This window comes from Pogoniulus pusillus, chromosome Z, assembly GCF_015220805.1.
Source record: "Pogoniulus pusillus isolate bPogPus1 chromosome Z, bPogPus1.pri, whole genome shotgun sequence".
Lineage (NCBI taxonomy): Eukaryota > Metazoa > Chordata > Aves > Piciformes > Lybiidae > Pogoniulus > Pogoniulus pusillus.
This window is the reverse complement of record NC_087309.1, coordinates 22,914,299-22,939,619: the sequence shown is the minus strand read 5'-3', so window position 1 is coordinate 22,939,619 and position 25,321 is coordinate 22,914,299.

The window sequence follows — 25,321 nt, the reverse complement described above, 5'->3', positions numbered from 1 at the left end:
GGCCAACTCCTTTGTATACACAGCACCTGATTGGGCTGCTCCAGCCTGCAAACCTGGATCCTGCTTTGTCCAGGTGGCTGACCACTCCAGTGACCTTCTGAAAGCAACAGAGAATTTGTCTCACATGCATGGATCTTCTCAGACAAGCTCGATCTGAGCTACAGAAGCAGAAAAACCCCAGTGCATCATCACCACATCAAAGGCTACCACATAGAAGGCCACCATGTGGCTCAGACTATATTCTTCCTCATTTATGCTTCTGTGTATACTTTTGGATTACAAATATTGAGGCTCTAACCAGTAAGTAAACTAATTATCTTTTCTGAAGTTTGTGAAAATTTATGTTTAACATTTGAGTGGCAATTTGTGCTGCAAGACTCTCCAGTTGTTGAAGTTTTCTAACAGCTGTCCTAAATAATTTAAATTTAATCTGACTGTATATATACATTCTGCAAAATTAGTTTTAACAACTGCATAATAGAATCTGTGTGTGTTAATTGTAAAAATAAGTTTGAGGAAATTATCTTTATAAATTTAATAAATTATTTGGTAATTTTTAGATCAGCCTCATTACGATTCACTTATAACCCAGATTCAAACCCCTCCTTAGCAATATATTAATAAGAATTTAATAAAAAGAAAACAGGTTAGTATCTTCCTATTTTCTGTGGCTAATCTTTTCCCCACAGGCCATAAAAGCTATTTGGACAATTACCATTGTATTAAATTCTGAAAGAGTCTTTAAAAAGTACTTTTCAAAGTGATCTGTTTTTTTAGCATAATTGCTATCATTACACTTTTACATGGGACTGAACTAAAAGAGAAGTACCTTCTAATTCAATAAGTGTCTTAGCATGAAGCCCTGAAAATGTATTTAAGTGAGAAGTGTTTCTTTTACTGAATCCTCCCTAGAAAAACAAAATAAGTTATTGTTTAAATATAGAATGATAGAATCATAGAATCAGTCAGGATTGGAAGGGACAACAAAGATCATCTAGTTCAAATGGCCCTGCCATGTCCAGGAACACCCTACCCTAGAACACACTGGCCAGAGCTCCATCCAGCCTGGCCTTAAACACTTCCAGGGGTGGGGCCTCAACCTGGGCAACCCATTCCTGGCTCTCACCTCTCTCATGCTGAACAGCTTCCTCCTCACATCCAGCTTGAACCTACCCATTTCCAGGTTTGCTCCATTTGTCCTAGTCCTGTCACTCCCTGATATCCTGAAAAGTCCTTCCCCAGGGTTTTTGTAGGACCCCTTTCAGATACTGAAAGGCCACAAGAAGGTCACCTGGGAGCCTCCTCTTCTCCAGACTGAACAGCCCCAACTCTTTCAGTCTGTCCTTGTAGGAGAGATGCTCCAGCCCTCTGATCATCCCAGTGGCCCTTCTCTGGACATGCTCCAGCATGTCCACATCCTTCTTGTAATGGGGGCTCCAGAACCGGACACAGTACTCCAGGTGGGGTCTCACCACAGCAGAATAGATGGGAAGAATCACCTCCCTTGACCTACTGGCCACGCTTCTGCTGATGCAGACCAGGATCTAGTTGGCCATCCGGGCCATGTTGAGCCTCTTGTCCACCAGCATCCACAAGTCCCTCTCCTCAGGGCTGCTCTCCCGCCAGTAACTGCCCGGCCTGGATTTGTGTTTGAGATTGCCATGACTCATATGCAGGACTGTGCTAGTTTGAAGCAAGCTAGAATGTTTTGGTACAAGAACTAGATAACGGGCAGTGAAATGAAAACAATTGATGTCAACTTCTCTCACAGTCACGCTGAGAACTCTGGGAAGAAGAAGTAAACTTTCTCCATTTTGTCTCTTCTTCTGCCTTTGCCTTCAGACCTGGTCACATCTCATTAACCCTGCTCCTACTAACCTTGCTCCCTAACCTCTTGGTTGCGTCTCTCTTCTTCCTGAGAACTGGGGTAAGGTTGAGAGGGCTGGGGGAGGTGTTGGGGTGGTTTGAGAGCCCCTCCTGGGGACTCATGTTTCTGGGAGGGGAGTTGTGCTTTTGTATTGTTTATCCTTTGTATATTTCTGTATATAATTGTATATAACTGTATGTATTGTAAATAGCTGCTTGTAAATTCTGCTAGCTGTAAATAAATTGCTTCATCTATATTCCCAGGGTCTGTCTGAGTTAGCTGGGGAAAATACAAAAGTGTGGAGGGGCGGGGTAACCCCCAAACCATCACATTTTTTAATCGGCTTTCCCAACGTGGGGCTAGATAGATTTGAGTGATTGGAAATTAGCTCTGGGAATTAAGATTAAGCTAATAAGGCAGCTATTGTATTTGTTTGGGGCATTGCTCTGGTCTGGTTTTGTTTTCTTGGCATTTAATTGGATAAAAGCTGAAAATGTTGCTTATTTCGTTGATCTGGCTTATAATAAGGCTAAAGCTAAGGTTTCAGATATGTTCTGGAGCTGGGGTGATTTGATTCTTGGTTATGCTGGTTTTAATATCTCTGAGAATATTACCAAGGACATTACAGGAGCTCTGGTTAATAATATGACAATCAATGGAAATTCTGCTTTAAATACGGCTCTAATGAGAATTATTCAGCCTAAGACAGGAATTCCAACTGTTTGCTTAGGGACATGCTCGTGTAAAACTGTTTTGCTTCTCACAGTTTTTAATATTTGCCTCATGATTTTAATATTCATATTATTTTTGGCATTATTGGTGAAAAATTCAAAACCAGTTTCTGTAAGAACTAGGAAAAATTCTGTGTCTCCGAAGCAGTCTCTTTCACAGCAAAACAAGGGAACACAGTTAGCGGCTTCCCCCTTGCCAGCCTCTGCCCCTCCTTCTCCAAGTGCTGGGAACACGGCCAGTGTTCCTGCCGCTAACATAAACAATGATAAAGATAACAAAAACAACAACAACACCACAGGAGTCTGAACAGGAATCAAACTTGGGACCTTTTGCATAGCAGGCAAGCACTCTACCACAGAGCCACCGAGACATTGCTAATGCTTTCTTCTCTATTCCCATAGCAAAGGAGTGCAGGCCTCAGTTTGCATTCACCTGGAGAGGAATCCAGTATCAGTTCAACCGTTTGCCTCAGGGGTGGAAACACAGCTCAGCCATCTGTCACTCAGTCATCCACAATGCACTGGAGAAAGGTAAAGCTCCAGAGCACATCCAGTACATCGACGACATCATTGTGTGGGGCCAAACTGCTGAGGAAGTCTTCGAGAAAGGTAACAAAATCATTGACATTCTGTTGCAAGCAGGTTTTGCCATTAAGAGAGACAAGGTCAAAGGACCTGCCAAAGAAATTCAGTTTCTGGGAGTGCAGTGGCAAGATGGTCACTGTTACATTCCTCAGGATGTGATCAACAAAGTCTCTACCATGGCAGTTCCCACCAGTAAGAAGGACACACTTTCTTTCCTTGGTGTGGTGGGATTTTGGAGACTACACCTTCCTGGTTTCAGTCAGATTGTCAAACCTCTGCATGATGTGACTCATAAGAGAAACAATTTTGAGTGGGGACCTGAACAACAAGCAGCCTTTAATCAAATTAAACGAGAAGTAGTCCATGCAGTGGGCTTGGGACCTGTGAGATCTGGTCTGGACATTAAAAACATTCTGTACACAGCTGCCAGTGACAATGGTCCAACTTGGAGTCTTTGGCAGAGAGCTCCAAATGAGACACGTGGTCGTCCTCTTGGTTTCTGGGGACGTTGTTACAGAGGTTCAGAGACAAATTACACCGCAACACAGAAAGAGATTCTAGCAGCCTATGAGGGATTGTAAGCAGCTTCTGAAGTGATTGGAACTGAGTCACAATTGCTTTTAGCTCCTAGACTGCCAGTTCTCAACTGGATGTTCAAGGGCAAAGGTTCATCACCACATCATGCCACAGATGCAACCTGGTCTAAATGGATGGCTTTGATAACCCAACGAGTATGAATGGGTAATCTTGACCGACCTGGTCTGGTGGAGGTGATCACCAACTGGCTGGAAGGCACAGACTGTTAAAATCTCCAGAGGAGAAAATAACTTGTGCTGAGGAAGCTCCTCCCTATGGTGATCTCTCTGATCAGGAAAAGAACTATGCTTTGTTCACAGATGGTTCCTGTCGTCTTGTTGGGAACAAGCGAATATGGAAGTCAGCGGTTTGGAGTCCAACCAGGAGCGTTACCGAAACAAAAGATGGAGAAGGAGAATCCAGTCAGTTTGCTGAGGTAAAAGCTGTTCAACTTGCTCTTGATGTGGCTGAATGTGAGATTTGGCCTATCCTTTACCTCTACACCGACTCGTGGATGGTAGTCAATGCTCTCTGGGGTTGGCTAAAGGACTGGAAGAAGAATGATTGGCAGAGGAAAGGAAAGCCTCTTTAGTGTGCTGATCTATGGCAGGACATTGATGCACGGCTGGAGAGAACTCCAGTGAAGGTGCGGCACGTAGACGCACACATGCCTAAGAGCAGAGCTACTGAGGAACATCAACATAACCAGAAGGCAAACCAAGCTGCTAAGATTGCTCAAGTTGATACCAACTCTGATCTTGACATTGACCTTGATTGGAAACACCAAGGTGAGCTGTTCTTAGCTCAGTGGGCCCATGATTCATCTGGACATCAAGGCAGAGATGGAACATACCGATGGGCTTGCGATAGGTCGATTGACTTGTCCATGGACGCTATCACCCAAGTCATCTATGACTGTGACATTTGTGATGCTATTGAGCAGGCTAAGTGAATTAAGCCCTTAGGGTATGGTGATAGATGGTCAAAGTACAAGTATGGTGAAGCCTGGCAGATTGACTACATCACTTTACCTCGATCTCGTTCTGGCAAGCAGTATGTGCTAACGATGGTAGAAGCCAGCACTGGGTGGTTAGAAACCTATCCAGTTCCACATGCTACTGCACGTAACACCATTGTTGGTTTGGAGAGACAGATCTTGTGGAGACATGGAACTCCAGAAAGAATCGAGTCAGACAATGGTACTCATTTCAAGAACAATCTTGTGAAAAACTGGGCCAAAGAGCATGGTATTGAATGGATCTATCACATACCCTACTATGCACCAGCTTCAGGGAAGATTGAACGCTACAATGGTTTGCTGAAAACTACCCTAAAGGCCATGGGGGGTGGAATTCTGAAAAACTGGGACAAACATTTAGCAGAAGCTACCTGGTTGGTAAATAGTAGAGGTTCAGTAAACAGAGCAGGACCTGCACAATCAGATTTGGTCCAAACAGTAGACGGTGATAAAGTTCCTGTTGTACGTGAAAAGAATCTGTTAGGGAAAACTGTTTGGGTATTTTCTCCTTCGGGCGAAGGGAAACCTGTCCGAGGGGTGGTTTCTGCTGAAGGTCCTGGTCATACCTCCTGGGTAATGCAGGAGAATGGTGAAATCCAGTGTATTCCACAGAGAAATTTAACCTTGGCTGAGAGAGTTTAAATTCAAGCTGTTAGGAGTTTTCTGTTCTAGGTAACATCGGCGCCCAACACTGAGAGAATCTACGATAGAATCTACAGCACGTGAGCACGAACCCAACATCACCTGGGAGTCCCTGTTCTGAGCTTTTGAATCACCTACATCTGATTGAAGTGTGAACTGAACTTGTATATATTGTTTTATTGGTTTAGATTAGATTGTAAATATTGGTTTAGATTAGATTGGATAATTCTTAGCGATACTTTGAGCGAAGTAGACAAGGGGTGGATTGTGCTAGTTTGAAGCAAGCTAGAATGTTTTGGTACAAGAACTAGATAACGGGCAGTGAAATGAAAACAATTGATGTCAACATCTCTCACAGTCACGCTGAGAACTCTGGGAAGAAGAAGTAAACTTTCTCCATTTTGTCTCTTCTTCTGCCTTTGCCTTCAGACCTGGTCACATCTCATTAACCCTGCTCCTACTAACCTTGCTCCCTAACCTCTTGGTTGCGTCTCTCTTCTTCCTGAGAACTGGGGTAAGATTGAGAGGGCCGGGGGAGGTGTTGGGGTGGTTTGAGAGCCCCTCCTGGGGTCTCATGTTTCTGGGAGGGGAGTTGTGCTTTTGTATTGTTTATCCTTTGTATATTTCTGTATATAATTGTATATAACTGTATATATTGTAAATAGCTGCTTGTAAATTCTGCTAGCTGTAAATAAATTGCTTCATCTATATTCCCAGGGTCCGTCTGAGTTAGCTGGGGCAAATACAAAAGTGTGGAGGGGCGGGGTAACCCCCAAACCATCACAAGGACACAGCATTTGGTCTTGTTGAACCTCATGAGATTGGCTTGTATTTACCTCTCCAGCCTGTCCAGGTCCCTCTGGATGGCAGCCCTTCCCTCCAGCATGTCTGCTTCACCACACAGCTTGGTGTTGTCAGAAAACTTGCGGAGGGTGGACTCAATGTCTCTGTCTATATCACCAGCAAAGTTGTTGAACAAGACTGGTCCCAGGACTGATCCCTGAGGGACTCCACTTGTCGCTGATCTCCACTTGGACATGGAGCCATTGACAGCCACTCCTTGGGTGCAGCCATCAAGCCAGTTCTTTATTCATCTCGTGGTCTTCCATCAAACCCAAGTGTCACCAGCTTGGAGACCAGGATGCGGTGCAGGACAGTGTCAAAGGCCTTGCTTAGGTCCAGGTAAACGACATCAGTTGCTTGCTCCTCATTTATGAATGTTGTGACCTGGTCATAGAAGGCCACCAGTTTTGTTAGGCAGGATTTGCCCTTGGTGAAGCCATGCTCATTGTAGCAAATCACCTCTTCACTAATCTTCTATCTCAGTAGTGCCTCCGGGAGGATCTGCTCCATAATCTTACTGGGCACAGAGGTGAGACTGACTGGTCTGTAGTTCCCTGGCTCATGCTTCCTACCCTGCTGGTGGAGAACCTGGGTAAAATGACTCTTGGTTCATTAATATGATTAGATGGTCATTCTCCAACTTTATTTCCATGCACAGTGAGTTATATGCTTTCTTACAAGAGATGTGCACAACTAAGATTGGTTACATATAGAGGGTACAGGGTTACATGCGAGGCATACAAAAGCTGATTTAACCATAACAATATATAGCGGTTTGTGTGCTACCCGCCCCCCCATACTTTAGAAGGTACCCAAACTAAACTCAGCTGGCTCTGGGAATATAAATGAAGCTATTTATTTACAGCTAGCACAGTATACAAGCAGATATTTACAGTATATACAGTTATATACAGAAATATACAAGTTAAAAGTAATACAGAAGTTCAACTCCCCTCCCAGAAACCTGAGTCCCCAGGAGGGGCTCTCAACCACCCCTGCACCTTCCCCCTGCCCCTCTCAACCTTACCCCAGTCCTAAGGAAGAATAGAGGTGCAGCCAAGAGGTTAAGAAGCAAAGGAGAGGTCAGGGAGATGTAGCTCAGCCAAAGCCCAGCCCAAAAGTGAAGACAAAAATGGTGAGACTGTTATCTAGTGTTTACCCTTCTTGTTGCCATACTTCTCAGCGAGACTGTGAGGGGACTAGACATAACCATTGTTTTCCTTTCACAGCCAATTATCTACTTTTTCTTACCAAAACATTCTAGCCTGCTTCAAACTAGCACACAATCTGAAGGTCAGCCTCTGGGGCTGGCTAATTCTGCCCACATGCAGCTGGCACTCCATCCTCTGCAGCTGTATGTGTGGGGTGCTACCCAGTGCCTGGTATCTCAACTCCCAAGACGGGCCCAAGGACATTTCCCAGCACAGGTTGCTCATGTTTATCAATTCATATCCTCTACTAGCAAGAAATTCACCCACAATTCCCTCTTTTTCTTTTGAGCAACCTGGGTTTGTTCTTCATCTTTGCATAGGCTGTTCAACACAGGGGTAAATGATAGAGCTGCAGATCAATAGTGCTAAAATCAGAAAAATAATAAACCTGTTAGAGCTTTTTCTAGTAGCATTAGTATGACAAGATAATAACCCAAGCTTAGCTAACAATCCTAAAAGCTTTTTCTGCAAGCTACAGGAAATCATTTGTTCAAAAGCCAAAGTCCGGATGAATGTCACAGCCACAAGAGAGTGCATGTGTGCCACATCTTCGTTCATAGAATCATAGAATCAGCCAGGTTGGAAGAGACCTCCAAGATCATCCAGTCCAACCTATCACCCAGCCCTATCCAGACAACTAGACAATGGCACCAAGTGCCTCATCCAGTCTTTTCTTGAACACCCCCAGGGACGCTGCCTCCACTACCTCCCTGGGCAGCCCATTCCAATGGGAAATCACTCTCTCTGTGAAGAACTTCTTCCTAATATCCAGCCTATACCTACCCTGGCACAACTTGAGACCATGTCCCCTTGTTCTATTGCTGGTTGCCTGGGAGAAGAGGCCAACCCCCATCTGGCTACAATGCCCCTTCAGGTAGTTGTAGACAGTAATAAGATCACCCTTGAGCCTCCTCTTCTCCAGGCTAAACAGGCCCATCTCCCTCAACCTCTCCTCATAGGATTTGTGCTCCAAGCCCCTCACCAGCTTTGTTGCCCTACTCTGGACATATTCCAGCACCTCAACATCCTTCTTGAATTGAGGGGCCCAGAACTGGACACAGTACTCAAGGTGTGGTCTGACCAGTGCTGAGTACAGGAGAAGAATAACCTCCCTTGTCCTACTGGCCACACTGTTCCTGATGCAGGCCAGGATGCCATTGGCTCTCTTGGCCACCTGGGCACACTGCTGGCTCATCTTCAGCTTACTATCTATCAGTACCCCCAGGTCCCTTTCCTCCTGGCTGCTCTCCAGCCACTCAGTCCCCAGCCTATAGCACTGCTTGGGGTTATTGTGGCCGAAGTGCAGAACCCTGCACTTGGCCTTGTTAAATCTCATCCCATTGGACTCTGCCCACCCATCCAGCCTGTCCACGTCCCTTTGCAGGGCTCTTCTACCTTCCAACAGATCCACACCTGCTCCTAGCTTGGTGTCATCTGCAAACTTACTGAGGCTGGACTCAATGCCCTTGTCCAGATCATCAATAAAGATATTGAACAGGACTGGGCCCAGCACTGATCCTTGGGGAACACCACTAGTGACTGCCTGCCAACTGGATGTGACACCATTCACCACCACTCTCTGAGCTCTGCCATCCAGCCAGTTCCTGACCCAGCACAGAGTGAATCTGTCCAAACCATGAGCTGCCAGCTTGGCTAGGAGCTTCTTGTGGCAAACAGTGTCAAATGCTTTGCTGAATTCCAGGTAGACTACATCCACAGCCTTCCCCACATTCACCAGGCGGGTAACCTGATCATAAAAGGAAATGAGGTTAGTAAGACAGGACCTGCCCTTCCTAAACCCATGCTGGCTGGGCCTGATCCCTTGGCCATCCTGGAGGTGCTTTGTGATGGCACCCAAGATGGCCTGTTCCGTGACCTTGCCTGGCACTGAGGTGAGGCTGACAGCTCTGTAGTTTTCTGGCTCCTCCTTACGACCCTTCTTGTGTATGGGAATCACATTGGCCAGCTTCCAGTCTTTGGGGACCTCTCCAGTGAGACAGGACTGCTGATAAATGATGGAGAGTGGCTTGGCCAGCTCAGCTGCCAGCTCTCTCAGCACCCTGGGGTGGATCCCATCCAGTCCCATGGACTTGTGAGGATCCAAATGACACAGCAGGTCCCTTACTGCTTCCTCATGGATTAGAGGGGGACTGTACTGGTCTGTGACTCCATCTGCCACTTCAGGAGTCCAGCTGTCCTGGAGACAACCTGTCCCACTAGTGAAGATTGAGGCAAAGAAGGTGTTAAGCACCTCTGCCTTTTCCTCATCCTTTGTCACTATTTTCCCCTCTCTATCTAACAAGGACTGGAGGTTGCCCTTGGCCCTTCCCTTGCCATTCATATATTTAAAGAAACACTTTTTATTTTCCTTCACAGCCACGGCCAGCCTGAGCTCTAAGTGGGCTTTTGCCTCTCTAATTTTTCCTCTACAAGACCTAGCAACTTCCTTGAACTTCTCCTGGGACACCTCCCCTCTTTTCCAAAGGTAATACACTCTCTTTTTAATCTTTAATTCCTTCAGCAGCTCCCTGCCCATCCAGCCTGGCTGCCTCCCTCGTCGGCTCATCTTCCGGCTCAGTGGCACTGCCTGCTCCTGTGCCTTCAGGAGTTCTTTCTTCAAGTAGGTCCAACCTTCCTGGACCCCTTTGTTTTCAGGGGCTATTTCCCAAGGAACTTTCTGAATTAGTTCCTTAAATAGGCTGAAGTCTACTCTTCCGAAGTCCAGTGTGGAGGTTCTGTTGATGCCCCTCCTGGTTTCTCCATGGATTGAAAACTCTATAATTTCATGCTCACTGGACCCCAGGCAGCCTCCAACCACCACATCCCCTACCAGCCCCTGTCTATTTGTGAGCAGCAGGTCGTTGGCTCTGTGTGGCAGTCAACGTTGTAGATTTGCAGATATATCATCTGTCCAATATTCCTTCTCAAACTCCCATATTTCTGGATTCACTCTATAGTTCTCAGAAGTCTTGATGTTTTCATTACGCTCCTTGGCTATGAGCTGCAACTGTCTATTGTGCTTAAGAACTATTAGTTTCTAAATATGATACAAAGATATGCCCTAGATGTTGCTTTCAGGCTATTATATTAGGCCTTTTTCCCACAATCCTTTATTTGCTTTAAAAATTTTAGGCAGCGTTTGACATCTTTTTGCAGAGCCCTTGCAAAAAATAACAAGCACATCACCATCTGTGCCAATTAAGTGGGTTTTGGTCTTTACAATAGGTGCTATTCTGATCTCTATTTTGCTGTTACTCATTCATTAGAACTCATGAAAATACCCAAATTCATTAACCATGATCAAAGGCTTATGATCTATACACATAGATCTATACACATACGATCTATGTCAGTGCTCCTTTCAAGTTCTTGCCACAACTCTGCCATCTGAACAAGACTTCTGCTCACTTTAAGAAAACAGGCTGGCCATAACAAGCTGGTCTCCAGTTAAGGGCTCTGAACATAAACAAACACGCACACAAACAAATACAAAAACAAATGCAAACATATTCATTTCCCTAGGCTAACAAATCCATTGGCCTAGTTTGTATGATGTAATTACAGAAATTTAAAAAAAAAATCTTTCTGCTATCCTACTTTCCTGTCTATCCCATTTTCTCCCTCTTTTTTTTTTTTTGTGATCCCAGTGATAGCCACATATAAAAAAAAAAAAGAAATCAAATAAAAACATCCCATGATATCCCTATATACTAAAATCCCACAATTGTCATATTACCAACCCGTAGCTTTAACTTATCCTATCTTATCAAGTTAAAAATCTATCAGTTGAAGGAAATTCAAGAAAAAGCAAAGAAAATACAAGAAGATAATACCATAGTATTCTTAGGAAGAAAAAGAACCTTAGAATCATCACAGAACGAATTAAGCATTAACTTATACAGTTACAAAAACAGTTTCTTGCCATAACACTCCACAATAATGCCTAACAAGTGATAAACACACTCCACTTCAGTCAGCTGTCTCACCAAGCTACTAAAATCATCTCAAAACTCATCCCATTGCAATTAACAGCTTCTCCAGTGAACTCCTAAACTCCAAAATATGTTACCATCAAAAAGGCTTTCAAAAATACAGGACTGTCTTTATCTGTTCGAACATATTTACTGGGGGAACTAGCTGGCTGACACTCGCTAGCTTATTAGCTCTATCATTCCCTTCTCCTAATCCAGAATCTAGCTGGTGACTTCTCATGTGAATTACACAGTGCTCATGCTCTTGCTGAGAGAGTCGATGTCTGAGTTCTAATAACAACTGTGCTAGTCTTTCCTTCTTTGGTGCTTTTAGCAATGAATCTTCAATTCTAGTGACTACACCTGCAACATAAAGAGAGTCAATGACCACATTCAACAGCTCTTGTGCCCGGTTTTTAAATGCCCATACTATTGCTGTTAATTCTAGGGCCTGTAGTGAGTAGTCTCTAGTTCCTACCATAAGGTGATGATGCCATCAACCACTCTTATGCCATGAACATACTGCTTTCCTTTTTCTTCTTCCCACATCTGTGTATACTGTTTGTCCGGGCACAGGTATGTGGCTTAATTTTGGAATTCTAAACCACTGTAGGTCTTTAACTACCTGCCAGGTCCTTCCAGCTGGATAAGCATTACTTATCTTCCCTGTAAACCCCAGCAGGGTCCTGTAATGGTGCAGAGTTGTAGAGGCACCAGTCCAGCTGATCACTGATCAATGGTACACAAATCATTGCTGTCTCCTTTCCATCAATTTCAATGACTCTAAGTCTACCCCTTTTAATGAGTCAGCAAATGCCTCTGCTGTGATGAAGGGACGGGGAGACAGCTTGATGCAAGCTAAGTTCTGATTTTTTTAGACAACATACAAGGGTATTTATACTTTTCAGAGAGTATCAGAAGGCTTAACATTTTTATCTATTGATTAGTCATTTTATCACATGCAAAATCATCTAATCTAAATTCCGTTGGCCACATCAGCTCCTGGAGTGCAGTAGTCTCAGTGTGTTCATCAGGTAAGAAGGACAGGCATATTCATCAGATGAGGAAAGGCATATCCATCAGATCACTCTGACTCAGACAGTCTGCCCCAGGGCCTGTGTTGTAGTTCCTCTGGCCCTACATCTCCCTCTTTCTGTTGCACAAAAAAGATCTTGAATGTGGCACGTTCATTCATTCTTTGAATACATTGCAAAAAACAAGGTAATAATATAAGCAATAAGAGTACTACAATCATAACATAACAAAACATTTTTGCAATATTACAAATCCATCCTGACAATCCCTATCCTGCAAAAAGTTTATCAAGCCAATCTCCACTGTCATCCAAATGCAGTTTACTGACTCCCTCTTTCAGTTGTTGAATGCTCACATGTATTGATTCAGAATGGTCAGATAAATTCATTCAGCATAGTCCTTCAAAGTCTTCACAACCATGTCCCTGGGCTAAAAGCAAAAAGTCAATTGCAGCCCGATTTTGTAAGGTAGCATGTCTAACACTATCTATATCTAATAGGAGACCTGAGAGTGCTAGGCTGGTAGCATTTGTTTGTTTTGCTAACCAGCATCCTAATTTGTTTAATGTTGCTAAAGCTTGGGCAGATGCAATTTGTGGTGTAAAGAAGGAAGCAGCAATCCTCTCTCTTTCATTCCAGAATTCTATATTATCCTTACAATCTTGCTGAAAGGTGTGAACTGATCTTTTTAAATGGTGGGGAACATACTTTTTTCTCCGTTGTAATATGCTAGTATCATTGGGGGTTAGCATAGTCAATCTTCCAATACTGCAGGGGCCCCTCTGAATATGAGATGGGATGGCTGGACATGCCCTATCACCACATATAAAAAACATCCCTTGGGACAACTGCAAAGGCTTGTTTGTAGATTTTGAAATATTCTTAGAGATGTAATTACAGCAGACTTTTTCATTTGTAAAAATCTTATGTTCAGGGGTAACACTCCAAGCCTGAGTCCGATTTTTTCCTGTATAGTTAAAGTAAAGGCAGTAATCCATTTTTATAGACCCTAATAATTCAAGTTCTTGTGGCTCCAGGGATGCTGGAGGCAAATACGGGACCCACCCGTCCCAATTATCAACTAATTCTTGCGGGTTTGCTGCCAGGCTCTTCTGACCTTGAGGAACAGGCCAGTTATTTGCTGGTATGCCTACTAAGCATGTGGAAAAAGGGTTCTCAGGAGTTGCTGTAGCTAAGCAAAGTGACTCTAACCCTGAGGTATTGGCTAGAGTGATCCAAACATTAGTTTTTGAAAGTGCAAAAAGGCTGACAGTCAGCCCCATATTCCCAGAATCACAAAGAACACAGTCTTCATTTTGACGTGGAGACTGCAGTAGCGTCTTGTTCTGATGCCTTTTCTGTTGAGCTGTTTTTTTCTGAAGGGTTGGATGTTTTCCGCTGGTATCCACCGGGGGCCTGATTCTGTGGAAACACAAGCATATTCTTTTGCCCATGTTACTAAAGGATAAGGACCTTTAACTTTGCCTGATTCTAAGTCACATATTGGAAATGGGTTTTTTTCCTACAGTTCAAAGAGGCGGTTGTTCCCAAAATGTCAAACAATTGGTGGGATGCCGTCTGACCTTGTGCAATTCAAAAAATTGAAAGCATATAATGCCTCTTTTAACCCTTCTCTGAGTGTCACTGAAATCCCACCTCCCCCTTTCTGTTTTTTGTAGAAGATATTTCAAGGTTTGATGGGAGCGCTCAATGATAGATTGTCCTGTGGAGGAGTGTGGGATGCCAGTGACATGCTGAATTCCCCATTCTGTGAAAAATTTTTGTAGAACTTGAGAAATGTATGCAGGACCATTGTCAGTTTTAATAGTCTGAGGCATTCCTAATGTGGCAAAAGCTTTCAGGAAATACCTCTTAGCATCCTTTGCCTTTTCTCCTTTGTGGCAGGAGGCATATAAAGCTCCAGAAAAGGTATCAATAGAGGAATGCACATATTTAAGTGGTCCAAATTCTGGAACATGAGTAACATCTGTCTGCCAAATTTCCAAGCTGCATAATCCATGAGGGTTAACACCTTTACTACCTGTATGCACAATGGTGCATTGACAATCTGGGCAGGAGGTAATAATATCTGCTGCCTGCTGAGTAGACAATACAAACTGCCTCTTTAGACCTTTTGCATTTCGATGAAAGAACATATGACTAAGCTTTGCCTGAGCCATGCGGTCAGGCAGGGTTAGGACTGGTAAAGTCAATAAATCTGCCTGGCGGTTTCCTTTCACCAATAACCCTGGTAATCCTGTGTGAGACCTAATATGCATAACAAAAAATGGGTGTCATCTGTTATTCAAAAGAAAAATCAATGTCTGTAGTAGATGAAAAAGCTGGAGATTAGAAACATCTTTGAGCACTGCAGCCTTGGCTCTTGTAACGATTCCTGCAACATAAGCAGAGTCAGTAACAAAGTTGAAAGGCATGTCATTATGCAGTTTAAACACACGGGTAACAGCAGCCAATTCCACTATTTGTGGAGATCCTGGGTGGACAGAGACATCTGAGTCCCACTGCTGTGTTTTGGCATTCCACCAAACTATAACCGATTTTTGTGATGCACCCGATCTGTCTGTAAAGAAGGTAATTGCATGCAATGGCTGAGAACTCCTCTTAGGCTTTTCTTTCAATGTAAAGGATAAATGAAACAGTTTATGAGATGGGGGATGATTTGAAAACTGTCCATCGTATCTCTGAACTGCCACTTGAAATGGCAGGGAGGTTTGTATTAACCAGGTCAAATAGGCTTCTGTAAGGGGTATATAGATGACGGAAGGGTGCCTCCCCATCATAGCAGTGATTCTGTTTCTGGCCTTCATAATGAGATGGGCAAACATTTCTGGCTGTGAAAGGATAGCTTTAGAAGGTTGATGAGGCAAGAAAACCCATTCCAGAAGTAGCAACGGGTCCTTTAGATTGGAATCCCATTGAAAGATAAGATCTGACGGTTTAACATTGTCCCACAGCATGATTAGCGATAGCGGCAACTCAGGGTCCCACCTGTGGGCCTGCCGCAACTGGGTGGCTTCAAAAACCCTTTCAAGTGCTCCTTCAGCTGCTTTTGATAAGCATCTGGGAGCTGTCAGGTTAGTGTCACCTTTCAAAAGTTCAAACAGAGGATTTAAATCAGAATTGGGAATGCCCAGAAGAGGTCAAAGCCAGTTTATAGATCCCAGTAATTTTTGAACATCATGTAAATTGATTATTTGAGTTTGAAGCTACACCTTCTGAGGTATTATTGTTTGAGCCCTTATTTTCCATTCCAAGTATTGCCAAGGTTCAAATCTTTCTATTTTTTTCTTAGGAAATGCAAAGACTTGCTTTTTCAATGGCTGCACAGACCTCCTGTACTGCCCTTTCCATATCTGATAGATTACTGGCAGCAATAAGTAAATCATCCATGTAATGGTACAACAGTACCTGTGGGAATTGCAGGCGCACTGGGGACAATGCTTTAGCCACATACCATTGACAAATTGTGGGACTGTTTTTCATACTCTGTGGTAATACAGTCCAATGATATCTTTTAAGAGGTGCCTGCATGTTGATCCTTGGGCAGAAAAAGCAAAGTGAGGTGCATCCTCAGGGTGCTAAAGAAACAGTCTTTCAAATCTATAACGGTTAAACACCAATTTTTTTGGTATCATCGTGAGGGAAGGAAGTCCTGGCTGCAATGCTCCCATAGATTCCACTGCATCGTTAATCTTTCTTAAATCGTGGAGCAAGTGCCACTTTCCTGATCGTTTTTGTATTACAAAGACAGGAGTGTTCCAGGGGCTAAAGGAAGGGACAATGTGTCCTTGCTCAAGCTGTTCCTGTACTATTTGCTCAAGAGCGCGAAGTTTGTTCTCAGAGAGGGGCCACTGATCCACCCAAATAGGTGTTTGTGTTTTCCAGGATATTTTTAGGGTGTCGTGCTCATCAGTGGCCCTTTCTAAAAATGTGTTTCTAAGGTGATACCCCATTGAGACAGGACATCTCTTCCCCACAACATCATAGGTACTGGTAATACAAAAGGCTTTACAGCGGCGACCCTTCCCTCAGGCCCCATGATTTGTATTGAGTCCATGCTTTGATGACTCCTCCCCAGCCCCCCTATCCCTGCCAGAGGCTGTGATAGCTTTGTCAGTGGCCACACCGGAGGCCATTTAGCAGATGAGATGACTGTGACATCCGCACCACTATTGATACTATTGAGAGCAAATTGTTGTTCTGCTCTTTTTACAACACATTTTTGAACAGGCCTTTCACTGGACAGCGATTGAGTCCAATACATTTCTGGAAGCTCCGTCGAACCAAATGCTTCCACCCGCTCCACTGTAGTTGCAGGATTAAAAGGATCTTTAGGAAGCAAAATCAATTGGGCTACATTGCTATTCCCTGCAATTATACAGGGGGGAGCAGCATCCAAACCATTATCTTTACTTCCTTAACATCATTATCAATAACCCCAGGCAGCACAAAAAGACCAGTTAAAGTGGTTGATGATCTTCCCAAAATCAGACCAATCATGTTTCTCGGCAAAGGTCCTTTAAAGTTGGTATCTCGCAGATGGACCAAAGAGTCAAGCAAGGTCACAGCGTGTCTTGTTTCCAGGTCCAGTCCTGCACTGCCTGTTGTGACTCACTGTAAGCCGCAAGTTGATGTCCCGAGGGTGGGATTGTCGGCTGCGTTATTTGTGTCGTGGTGCAGCACCGATCCACACTCCTCTGCCCGTTCCCCTGAAGCAGTGTGCCTTGTTTATTAAATTTTGAATGACATTGGGCAGCATAATATCTACCTTTCTGTCATCTGGAGCATATGGATACAACCTTATTGGTCTTTTCTTTCTGAGCAAAACAATTCCTTTTAATATGTCCAGGTTTTCCGCAGCCAAAACATACTGTGGAGTTTCCACCAGCACTCATGGCAGCAAAGGCAGCAACCATAGTCTCATATTTGTGTTCAGGTGTACCAAAGCAATTACATGCCTCCATCATTTCAACAAGGGAAGGTTTTTTGTTCGGAAGGGATTTAAGCAATTTCTTACAGTCTGTGTTAGCATTCTCAACTGCAAGTTGTTGGAGTAAAATAGCCCTGGCTTCCTCGTTCTCTACCTGCTTTTCGAGTGCCTCCTGAAGCTTTGCAACAAAGTCCATAAATAATTCCTTTGGTCTCTGCACAATAGTAGAAAAAGCTTTCTGGGGTTTTCAGGCATCTGGTATCTTTAAAAGCACTCTCTTAGCAGCATCTTTTGTAGCATCTAGAGCTTCCCTTGGGCAATCTCTTGCCTGCACAGCAGGATCAGTCAACTGCCCCGTGCCCATTAAATGATCCATAGTTAAAGCTTGTAAGGCTGGGTTATTCCCTGCCGCAAACCTTTGTAAAACACCTTCTAAACTCTGGCACCAGCCTGCTTCCCACAACGTGTATTGGGAAGAATTAAGGAGCTATTTGGCTATATTTTTAAGATCGAAAGACGTTAAGGTATAACTTTCACAGAGCCCAATAACCCATCAAAGTAATGCAAACCCAGTCCGTTGTCGGCAGCAATGCAGTTTAATTCTTTCATGACTGAAAAATTAAGACCTTCCCATCGTGGATTACTCTCACATCCAGGATGTATGACAGGGGCCACGATAGTGCGTGCCGGTGGTGCCATGGGCGGGGGGGGGGGATCGAAATACGTCCTGCCATGTCGGCATCGCCTCCTGCCAAGGCTTGTTGTTTTATAGCAGCCCACACGGCATGGGGGTCATGATCATCATGGAAACAAAGGTCTGGTTCTCGTTTGAGGTTGAAAGGATCCGTCTCAAAAGGGTCCTCACTCAGAGGTGCCATTTGCGAAACCCCAACAGCAAGACAGGATCGCATATGGGGTTTCAGCACTGGCACGGGTGGACTGATGGAGGCAGTGTGGGGGAGCAGGGGGGCAGAGGGTTGGACAGACAGCAGCTTCTCTCGCCGTCTGGATTTGCAGAATTGGGTGTCCCTTCCTTCCGTGCCCCACCCGACTTCCCCCCTTGTTCCTTAATAGCCTCAAATACTGTTTGCCATGGCACAAGCAGCCACTGTGCCTCAGGGTGTCCTTTTGTAGAGAGATCCCACAAACAGACCCCTGCTTTGTCCCATAGTTCTGATGTAAAAATGCTAACTTTAGTGGCGCCCGGGAGCTTGTCACAGACCCAATTCATCGCCAATTTCAAATCATGACCCAAAATGTCTTTGTTATGCTTCCAGACAAGTTCTTTCATGAGTTTATAAACGTCCTTTTCCTCATGGGAACCCTGGTTTCCCATTTTCAGTTTCTCTGGGCTCACCTGCCCAGAGGAGAGCCCCCTCACAAGGAGGTGACTAGTTGCGGGCCCGCTCGCTGCTTCTTTCAGCAGAATTCCAAGTTCCCAGAGACTCACAGCCGGTTGTCCTGTTTCAGACGTTCAGTTCTGATATCATGTTGAGGTCACCATTTGCTGTGACGAAGGGACAGGGAGACAGCTTGATGCAAGCTAAGTTCCAATTTTATTAGGCAACATACAAGGGTATTTATACTTCTCTGAGAGTCTGCCACATCAGCTTCCCATAGAGCAACAGTCTTAGTATATTCATCAGATAACAAGGTCCTATTTCCTTGCTTCTTCTAATCTGCAAGTTCTCATTCTTTTCCCTTGCACAATGTTCAGGATCACGCTGACTCAGACAGTTTGTGCCCAAGGCTTATGTTGCGACTGGTCCATGATTGATCACTGTTCTACACTAACAACCTGTGATCCTACATTTCCCCCTTTCTGTTGCACAAAAAAGATTCTGGCTGTGGCACATTCAATAATCCTCTGAATACATTGCAAAAAAAATGGCAACAATATAAGCAATAAGAGTATTACCATTATAACATAACACAACATTTTTACAATACTATGAATCCATCCTGACAATCTCCATCCTGCAAAAATTTTGTCATACCAATCTCCACCATCATCCAAACGCAGTTTATTGACTCCCTCTTTCAGTTGTTGAATGCTCACGTGTATTCATTCAGAATGATCAGATAGATTCATTCAGCATAGTCCTTCAAAATCTTCACAACCATGCCCCTGAGCTAAAAGCAAAAAATCAATTGCAGCCCAATTTTGCAATGTGGCATGTCTAATACTATCTACATCTAGTAGGAGACCTGAGAGTGCCAGGCTTGTAACATTTGTTTGTTTTGCTAACCAGCATCCTAATTCATTTAATGTTGCTAAAGCTTGGGCTGATGATACTTGTCGTGCAAAGAAGGAAGCAGCAATCCTTTCTCCTTCATTCCAGAATTCTACATTATCTTTACAATCTTGTTGAAAATCATGAACTAATCTTTTTAAATGATAGGGAACATACTTTTTCCTCCTTTTTCTGTTTTATTAAAAATAAAGGCAGTGCTTCTTATCTTTCTGCAAGGCATCTTTTACAAAAAGATAACAAGTACAGCACTTTAAACATTGCCAACAAAACAGTTGTTTCCCATTTTTACCTATGAGTGGGAGTTGTCGGAAACTCATGAAAATACCTAGATTACGTGTGGTCAAAACCTATGACCTCTGCAAACAGACATGCAAACACAACCATTATCTCAGCATTCAAGTTCTTGTCACAGTATCTGTCTTCTGGGCTGGTATCCATCAGAAGCCTGAAAACATGCCTGAACAATCACGTGAACCAGAAAAAGAATCCCTAGGGTGAATCTCTCTGTATGATGTGATCAGTGACTCTTCCAATGTTTTCTTCTCTCTGTTGTCTCAAAAGAACCATTGGCATTAAAATTTCTGATAATCAGGGGTTGTTATCCATAAGAAAGCTGTTTAAAAACTGAAAATCCACAAGGTTTTCTTTTTGCAGTCCCTCTTTCAGGGTGACTGCCCTCATACCCTCTCTCTTTTATTATTATTATTTTTTAAAAATTCTTTTTTATATAATCCTTATCCTATAATGCTGTATTAATATACAGAAAAGACTTAAGAAAAATATTTTTTATTATTCTATTATAAACTCTTAACCCTAACTATATTATCAATTTAAAAGTCTAAACCAGTTAATCATTAATGAGGAAAAAAGCAAAGGAAATCTAAGAAGATGATACATTCATGGAGCTCCTTGAAATTACCCTGGTGTCCAGAAAAGGAAAAGAACCTTAAATCACAAAAACAGGTACACTTACAAAACAACTCTTACCATAATATTACATTATATTCTACCACTTACTTAATATACTCTATCTTAATTACTTTATTTTTATTACTTAAGCCTTATTACAATTATTCTGCTAAAACTATTCCTAAACATACCCTATTGCAATTAACAACTTATCCAGTAAACTCCTAAAACTCTAAGATCTATTACAATCAAAATTAGAAAGATTGTCAGGATTTTAATTTGCATGGCAGCTATCAGAAGTGCAGTCTGGTCCCTTTAAAAAAAGGTGATTCTTCTTCCGAGTGGCTGCAAAGAAAAAAAATTTAGGAGAAAGTGGAGTGAGCCTCTGTGCGTCTGGCTGGAAGGCAGGTGAGGGGACGGGTTGCTGCGCTCACACTGCCCCTCTCCCTCCATACATGCTGGGCTCATCACCCCGCCATTTTGTGAGCCTCTCATGGCCCGAAGTGTGGAGGGGGTACTGTGTGCTGCAGCAGCACCCTAGTGGCGGCGGCAAGCAAATCCTCCTTGGGGACGCCACTTCCAGTAGTCCAGTGGACTGCCATGGCATCCCAAGTAGAGGTGCTACAGCTCAGCAGATTCACTGCTTCTGTCTTGCTTCTCCATTGCCTCCATTCTTCCATTTTGCAGCCAAAAGTTAAATTTCTCTGCAGACAAATTTGGAGCAGCAGACGCTTACAGGACTTGGCAATTAATCTCGTAAGACTTTTTCAGCATTCAGCTCATCAGAAATTCTTCAAATACCTTTGTAGCTGCTAATTCTCTGTTACTTTTCTCTGTTTTCTTTCCGCATCTTTTCTTATCGGCATATTTATGAGACTTTTGGGGCTTTTTCGTCAGAGCTTTTGTCATCACATCTCAGGTGAATTAAAAAGCAGACTTTCTGCATTGCAAAAGTAACTCTTAAAGCTTAAATGTATCGCATAGTGAGGAAAAGTTCAGAGCTTTTTTTTTTTTTTTTTTTTTTTTTTTGTCTCTTTCTTCTCGGACCTCAGTCTCAAATTTGTGACTTTCACCTGATACAGCTTTCTCAATGTTTATCCCTGTCATAAATCTTCTCCCACAGTTCTGATGTAAAGATGTTAACTTTTGTGGTGTTTGGGAGTTTATTACGGACCCATCTCATCACCAATTTTAAATCATGACACCAACTGTCTGTTATGCTTCTGAACAAGTTCCTTCATAAGTTTATAAACATCCCTCTCCTCATGCAAGCTCCGGTTTCTCATTTTCAGTTTCTCTGGGCTCGCCTGCCAATCTCGAGGAGGTGATCAGTCGCAGGCCCGCTAGCTGCTTCTTTCAGCAGAATTCTGAAGTTCCAAAAGACTTGCAGCCAGTCGTCCCGCCCCAGACGATCAGTGCCAATATCACGTCAACGATCACCATTTGCTGTGACGAAGGGATGGGGAGACAGCTTGATGCAAACAAAGTTCCAATTTATTTTAGCAACTGTGATGGTTTGGGGGTTACCCCGCCCCTCCCACACTTTGTATTTGCCCCAGCTAACTCAGACGGACCCTGGGAATATAGATGAAGCAATTTATTTACAGCTAGCAGAATTTACAAGCAGCTATTTACAATATATACAGTTATATACAATTATATACAGAAATATACAAAGGATAAACAATACAAAAGCACAACTCCCCTCCCAGAAACCTGAGTCCCCAGCAGGGGCTCTCAAACCACCCCAACACCTCCCCCCGGCCCTCTCAACCTTACCCCACTTCTCAGGAAGAAGAGAGACGCAACCAAGAGGTTAGGGAGCAAGGTTAGTAGGAGCAGGGTTAATGAGATGTGACCAGGTCCAAGGCAAAAGCAAGAGTAAGACAAAAAATGGAGAATGTTTTTTTTCTTCTTCCCAGAGCTCTCAGCGAGACTGTGAGAGAAGTTGACATCAATTGTTTTTCATTCCACTGCCTGTTATCAAGTTCTTTTACCAAAACATTCCAGCTTGCTTCAAACTAGCACAGCAACATACAGGGATATATATGCTACCTAGGCTTAAACCTTTTACCTATTGATTGGTGTGCTAATTTGAAGCTAGCTATAATGTTTTGGTGAGAGAACTAGATTACAGGCTGTGAAAGGAAAACAATGGTGATATCTACTTCCCTCAGAGTCTCGCTAAGGAGCTTGGGAAGAAGAAATGAAAGCATTATATAACACTCTCAACATTTTTCTCTCACTCTCGCTTGGGCTGCTGACTGGGCTGTATCTCTCTAACACACCCTCCACCCATCTTTGCTTCTTAACCTCTTGGCCAAACCTCTATTCTTCCTTGAGACTGGGGTAAGGTTGAGAGGGGCAGGGGGAAGGTGAAGGGGTGGTTGAGAGCCCCTCCTGGGAACTCAGGTTTCTGGGAGGGGAGATATGTTTGTGTATTACCTTTTGCGTTGTATATATTTCTGTATATAACTGTATATACTGCAAATATCTGCTTGTATATTGTGCTAGCTGTAAATAAATAGCTTCATTTATATTTGCAGAGCCAACTGAGTTTAGTCTGGGTGATTTCTAAAGTGTGGGGTGGGGGAATGGGGAACACCCTAACCATCACATATTTTTATTTGGCACTCCAATGAGGGGCAAATTCATTTTGAGTGATTGTTAATTAACCCTGGGAACCAGAATGAAGCTAATGAAGCAGCTATTTTACTTTGTGGAGGCTACTGTGTGGCCTGTTTTCTGTTTTCTTGTGTATAATTGGATCAAAGATCAAACTAGTTATTTCTTGTTTAATGTAATTTTTAAGAAGGTCAAAGCTAAACTCACAACCCTTTTCTGGAATTGGGGTGATCTCATTCTTGGGTATGCTGGTTTTAATGTCACTGAAAATGTTACTATCACATTATCACAATATTATCAAGGACCTCACAGATCATCAAGTCCAACCCTTTACCACAGAGCTCAAGGCTAGAACATGGCACCAAGTGCCACGTCCAACCTTGCCTTGAACTGCGCCAGGTACGGCAACTCCACCACCTCCCCGGCAGCCCATTCCAGTGTCCAGTGACTCTCTCAGTGAAGAACTTTCTCCTCACCTCGAGCCTAAATCTCCCCTGGCGTAGCCTGAGGCTTTGTCCTCTCGTACTGGCGCTGGCCACCCGACAGAAGAGAGCAACCTCCCCCTGGCCACAACCACCCCTCAGGTAGTTGTAGACAGCAATAAGGTCCCCCCTGAGCCTCCTCTTCTCCAGGCTAAACAATCCCAGCTCCCTCAGCCTCTCCTCGTAGGGCTTGTGCTCAAGGCCACTCACCAGCCTCATTGCCCTTCTCTGGACAAGCTCAAGCATCTCAATGTCCCTCCTAAACTGGGGGGCCCAGAAATGAACACAGTACTCAAGGTGTGGTCTAACCAGTGCAGAGTACAGGGGCAGAATGACCTCCCTGCTCCTGCTGACCACACCATTCCTGATGCAGGCCAGGCTCTCTTGGCCACCTGGGCACACTGCTGGCTCATGTTCAGGTGGGTATCAATCAGCACCCCCAGATCCCTCTCTGTTTGGCTACTCTCCAGCCACTCTGACCTCAGCCTGTATCTCTGCATGGGGTTGTTGTGGCCAAAGTGCAGCACCCTGCACTTTGAGCTATTGAACCCCATCCCATTGGGCTCTGCCCATCTATCCAGGTGGTCAAGGTCCCACTGCAGAGCCTTTCTGCCCTCCAACCCAGCCACATCTGTCCCCAGCTTGGTGCCATCTGCAAACTTGCTGATGACTGACTCAATGCCCTCATCCAGATCATCTATGAAGATGTTAAAGAGGATGGGGCCCAGCACTGATCCCTGAGGGACACCACTAGTGACTGTCCGCCAGCTGGATGTGGCACCATTCACCACCACTCTCTGGGCTCGGCCCTCCAGCCAGTTCCTAACCCAGCACAGAGTGTTGCCATCCAAGCCACGGGCTGACAGCTTAGCCAGCAGTTTGCTGTGGGGGACAGTGTCAAAGGCCTTGCTGAAGTCCAGATAGACCACATCCACAGGCCTCCCCACATCCACCAAGCGGGTCACCTGATCATAGAAGGAGATCAGGTTTGAGAGGCAGGATCTGCCCTTCCTAAACCCATGCTGGCTGGACCTGAGCCCTTTGCCATCCCTCAGGTGTGCAGTTATTGCCCCGATGATAACCTGCTTCACCAGTTTCCCTGGCACTGAGGTCAGGCTGATGGGTCTGTAGTTCCCAGGTTCCTCCGTCCGACCCTTCTTGTGGATGGGGATCACATTGGCCAGTTTCCATTCTCCTGGGACCTCTCCGGTGAGGCAGGACTGCTGGAAAATGATGGAGAGTGGCTTGGCCAGCTCATCTTCCAGCTCTCTCAGCACCCTAGGATGGATCCCGTCTGGTCCCATGGACTTGTGGGTGTCCAGGTGGCTCAGCAGGTCCTGAACTAATTCTTCATGAATTTCCAGGGGAACACACCGCTTCCTGACCCCATCCCCCAGTTCAAGAGGCCACTTGCCTCCTCCTCCCTCCTTGCTGTTGAAAACTGAGGCAAAGAAGGCGTTCAGGACCTACTAGTAATATTACAGGGGTATTTACCAATAATATTACAGGCAGTCAAAGTACTTCTACTGCTTTTTCTACTGCATTAATGAGCATTATCTTACCCAGAACTGAGATGCCAGACCCTTGTTCACAATTTTATTCACAACTGACTGTGGCATTT